General features: G+C 36.5%; 1 non-coding gene across 1 annotated transcript; it reads right to left on the minus strand.

Annotated features, from left to right (window-relative positions):
- Positions 1-4,542: 4,542 nt before the first annotated feature.
- Positions 4,543-4,649, minus strand: LOC146002719 (U6 spliceosomal RNA). The gene has a single exon (XR_014443755.1). It is a non-coding gene; the product is annotated as a U6 spliceosomal RNA (small nuclear RNA).
- Positions 4,650-5,794: the final 1,145 nt, after the last annotated feature.

Below are 5,794 nucleotides of genomic sequence, written 5' to 3' on the forward strand. Positions count from 1 at the left end.
TGAATGAGTATATTTCCACTTCTCTAATGTGTAAATGTCTTCAAATAATAAAACTATCAATGCTTTGTTTGTAAGGTGATCATTTGTGTAACCTACAATGTATAGGAGACAATTAGAGAACACAGATGTCCAAATCATATTATTTTACAATAACCCTTTTACATTCTGTCACTTTTCTCTTTTCATTACATGTATACACGCAACAAATTCAAACTGTATAGTCCACAATATCATTTATATCCGAACAATGAGTGTAATTATTTTGCACACATGAGTATGTGTTGCAGTACGTAGAAAGTGTCAACAAAACGCCCAGAATGCAATTCTGTTTTAGTTTTCAAATATTTATATTACAGTAAAAGTTAATGTCGTGTTCTGTGAGTGAATTAGATAGAGACCACATTTGGAAGGAGTTCAATGTTTAAAGTTTTTCTGATAATATCAAGATCCTCCGTGACGAATTGGTTACGACAACGTGCTACGACCGCAGAGGTCCCGGGTTCGAATCCCGGCCTCAGTCCTTTGTGACTCCCTTCATCATATCACCACGATTATCCAAAATTGGCAAAAATGCGACGCTAAATAACAAAAATAAATAAACAAGATCAGTATCTTGGAGTGGATATCTGAAAGCAGCAAGCTGTAAGTAGTAATCTGGTGTTAAAATAAGGTATGAAAGCACAATGAAATAAATTTGGATTAATTAACCCTTAGGAAAGATCTGCATAAACAAATGTAACCACTCCTCTCAACAATACATTAGTTGCAGTTGAGAATTCACAATTACCGTCCTCTAGACAATTATTCTATCGTGTATCTCTAGCTATATTATTTCGCGTATTATATGTAATATTCATTCCTTGGCAACAGTACATAGCACATGTCAAAATAAAGCAAAAAATGTTACGTATTTGGTTCTATTGACAAAGATATTTTCATTTACATCTGCAATGATTATTGATAGACATTGTACGGTACTGAAAAAATAAAGTTGACCTCGTGCATCTATTGATTATCATTATTATCTTGATTTAATTGCAAATTAGCCATATAATATTTTCCTTTAAACACCATTAAAACAAATAATAACTTGATGTCCAGTGCAGTGATCTGGATTTGACTTAAAGTATGTTTCCTGCATTGATACACAATTGATTGAATCGCTTTATTTTACTTCGCCTTTTGTGCCACTTTTGGCTAATTTGTGAAGATGGGGATGATATATGATGGAATTGATTAATGGACACTCTCAAACATCCATGCCTAGGCCAGGATTCGAACACGGGACCCCTGACGTCGTAGCGCGATGTGCTAACCACTCCGCCACGGGGCCGGCGAGACAGAATTTAATATATCTATAAAATAATATTAAATTATATGAACATTGAACACTTTAGAACTATGAACCCTAAAATTGCATCAGGTTTATTATACTCAACATTCATTCTACTGTATATACACAAGCGTAGCTATAATCTTTTCCTCAATTTACTGTCTGTGACTATCTTTCTCTCTCTCCCTTTCTCGCTTCTCTCTCTCTCTCTCTCTCTGTCTTTTTCTTTGTAAATAACTCTCATTTTAATTCTCTTGCCCTCTCTGTTGCTCTATCTTTTTTCCATCAGTTTAGTCCCACATCTACACATCGTATATTTTATTTTTTTGTTACTTTACATTTTTCCTCTGTGTCACTCTGCCTTAAGAACAACGAGACAGTCAAAATTAAATTACCACACCAATTACCAAATTTAAATTACAAAATAAAATATATTTATGACATTTTAGCGTGTTTTGTGTTAGGAAAATGCACTATTCGACAGTCTCTAATCCGCGTGCCGCCCTTTCTGCATCTATCTCGAGGTGTATTGCATTTACACTTATTTACGCCAAAGTGACAAAGTTACAGTAAAAATTAGTGGCGTACAGTTGTCATGCTGTACATCATTCTTATACAGCTGAAGTGGACAGCAGCATTAAGTAAATTCTGGTAACATTTAATTTAAAATATAGCCAAAAGTAAACAGATCAAAAGTTCACATTAATGATATATACGTGGGTGACACTAAAAGTTTTTAGATGCGGCAACACTGATTGCAGCAATACATTGTCTCTAGGATATGTTGAAGTTAGTAGTCTGTGAAGTGTGATAATGCTGCAGAATTTATAGTTGTTAATTGTTGTGTGCCAGAAATTAGTCAATTATTGTCGTGTGTGTACAGTAAAATGGATTTAACACGGGAGCACTTCAGAGCAATGATTTTTTACGTATTTCGAGCTGGTTTAACGCAGCAGCAATGTTATGAAAGGCTCCGAAATGCATTTCAGGAAGAAGCCCCATGCCGTGCGACTGTGTTTAATTGGTTTTTAGAATTTCGACGTGGACGTCAGAAACTCAGTGATGAATTACGTGATGGTCGTCCTGTGACAGCAACTTCTCAAGAAAACGTCGACAGAGTGCGTCGCATGATAGAGGAGGATAACCGGGTGACATATGCAGTTATTAGTGCAACACTGGGTATTGGTATGAATCAGGTTCAAACGATCCTGCATGACCGCCTTGGTGTCAGGAAGCTCTGTGCCAGATGGATCTCACACCATCTTACTCAGGAGCAAAATCAGGCACGGGTCACATGGTGCATGAAAATGCTGGACAAATTTAACCAAGGACAATCAAATGCAGTGTATGACATCGTAACAGGTGACGAAACTTCGGTGTACTGTTATGAACCCGAGAGCAAACGACAGTCGACGCTGTGGATCTTCCCGGATGAAGACCCACCAACAAAGTCAGGAAGGGACGAAGTGTTTTGGATAACAAATGGTTGCCACTTTCTTCAGTCGGACGGGTCATATTGCAACAGTGCCGCTACAGGGACGTCGGACCGTTAATGCTGAATGGTACACTACGGTTTGTTTACCGGAGATCGTACGGAAAGTTCGTGAAAAACGCCCACGAAGTCACATTATTGTGCATCAAGACAATGCGCGCAGCCATACAGCAGTACGAACAATTGAATTCTTCAAAGCCTCCAATATCGAAGAAATGACTCATCCTCCTTACAGTCCCGACCTCGCCCCTTGTGATTTCTTCCTGTTCCCTAAAATCAAGGATACATTACGTACGAGGTTCTTCATTTCCTACTCCCGAGGAGGCAGTCACCGCCTTCGTTCAGTGCATTCAAGAGGTGCCTGCAGATATGTGGTCCCAGTGCTTTCACACTTGGTTTGAGCGGATGAACAAGTGTATCAACTGTCATGGAGAATACTTTGAAAAATTATAGCATTCATACTTTTGGTCTCCAGTGTTTTACTTGCGCGTGTCTAAAAACTTTTAGTGTGACCTATCGTACTTTCACATTTCATTCATCTTTGAGATATTCAAAACCACGCGCTTCTTCGCCGGTCACAGAACTTTGTATTCTCGCACGAAATTAACATTCTCGACAAAATTTATCCTGACCTCAAACGTTAAATAATTTCTAGAGTTTCCTATATGGAATGAACTGGCAATGAAAAATATGAAGACAATTTCAATGTACACAGAGTCACTAAAATTGAAAGTTGCTCGACACTTGAATCATCCTGTACTTATTATTTCCTTTGTAGTCTACGGTTGTTCCAAGGATAAAAACACAGTTCATTGTAGTGACGTTTCAGGACAACACACGCACCCTACATCAGACATTTATGCTTAGTTTGATTAAAGATACAGTTATAAGAATGGTTACAAATGATTTTGTTTTATCAATGTGATAATTTTGATCTTAAACAATAATAAAACAGACTGCTTGTTTCACAGTTAAGTTGCTACATTTCAACAATGTAACATTGACAACATCCATTGTATAAATCATTAGTTTTTAAAGATTTGTAACCATTGTTATAACTGTATATTTAATCAAACTGAACATAAATGTCTGATTGAGGGTGCGCTTGTTCTCCTGAAACGTCAAAACAAAAAACTGTGTTTTTATCCTTGGAATAACCGTAGACTACAAGAGAAATAATTGTACAATGCAAGCAATGCGTACGTACAAGAAAAACATAATGTATTTAGCGGCAATTTACTTGATAGGGATGATTATGAGACAATTCCTCTACTAACTACACGTAGAAAACAATATATATTCCTCCCAGATGGGAGCTTTGTATGGCTGAAGGTTAAATGTTAAACTTTTCTCTGTGGAGTCGAATGACTGCTGTTTAAAAATTGAGGGACATTACATATAATTTATTGGAATATACATATCTTGAGAAGTATGTAGTATACTATAACGTAGAGTAATATTTTGATGCGGAAAGTTGTTTTGCTCATTTGCCTCCATCTATGAACGACATACGAACCAGAGGACAGATCGAGACCCGGAAGAGTATCTCAACACTATTCCCGTCAAATACTTCCAGAATTGTTTTGACAAGCTGTATGAGCGTTCAATTCAGTGTATTGCAGCACATGGAATGTATTTTGAATAATATACACCCAAGAGTGTCATTGCGTTTGCGGTTCCTGTTTTCTCGTCCTAGTCCGAAAAATTATGGGACACACTGTGTATTTCACTTTTCACGATTTTGCGTGTCATCCTTACGTAGGGATGATACTAATCTTCTCTGTATAGTTTTAAATTTAGTTTATGTACAGCCGAAGCGAGCACTTAACGTTTCTTCGCTGTACCTGCTTTCTATTTATATTAACACAAGATTATTTGAAACTCGATAAATGTTAGTCCATATATTTTTTCTGTGTTTAAGTTAAATACCAATTACATTATAATGTTAATTTGCTATCGTTAAGATAATTAAGTGGATACATCGTGACTCACTCTGTTATCTTTAAGTATCATTCATGATTAAAGCAATTATAATAAATTAAAGGATTATCATGTCGTTCTTTGTTTATTACATTAATTTCTGCAATTTTCTACTCGTTTGTACTATTCCACATTACAGCACCATCTATTGCAAAGTTTCAAATTTCGATTCTAAAGCTCCAGACGAGATTTAAAATATTTTTGAATTATTACGAATTTTGCATGGTTGCTTACAGCCAAGATATTAACGATTTCAATTAGAGATACAACACATACCATTTACGTATAATATATCCCGGGATTTTCAGAAAGAAGACAAAGTTCTGCAGGCTTATGTGTAGTGGCAGCGATAAAGATCCTGAGAAATATCATACCACAGTTGTTAACAGTGGCGGCGATTTGTGGCGTCATGAGGGGGCACTAGCTCCCCCCCTCACTACACACTTTTTACCTTACTACCTAGAGAAAGTAAACTGTCCTTACCCCTCCAGTTTCGCCGCCTCTGGCCATTAATGAACCTTTGTTGGATAATATGAAGATAATACAAAATGCCACTTTGTGAAACTTAGAACTAGACATTAACGACACACAACTCGACGTATTCTTTTTTTTCTCTTTTTTTTGCGAGCGTCAATGTTTCTACCCAATAGACAATTTAATATGGAATTCTGAATATCAAGTATATTCAAATCGGTATAGGCAACCGGTTCAGTGCATATCGTGCATAATAACACCCTTCCACAGCAAGTTGGGTTCCACCTAAACTCGAAGACCAATGTTTAGCATAAATACAAGAATCTGCCTTACGATTTCAAGCTGTAGGTAAAATGTAACTACAAAAATATCACTGTTTTTTTATTCACTTTTCTGCATATTGATCGTATCGTTGAATTTTACGTGAAACTACAAAGAAAAGTTATGAAACTACACACACACACATACATACTTATATACAAGTATACCTAGGTATATTCTGCAGAGGTTCCAAA

Source organism: Lepisma saccharinum, chromosome 18, assembly GCF_977018435.1.
Source record: "Lepisma saccharinum chromosome 18, izLepSacc3.1, whole genome shotgun sequence".
NCBI classification, from domain to species: domain Eukaryota; kingdom Metazoa; phylum Arthropoda; class Insecta; order Zygentoma; family Lepismatidae; genus Lepisma; species Lepisma saccharinum.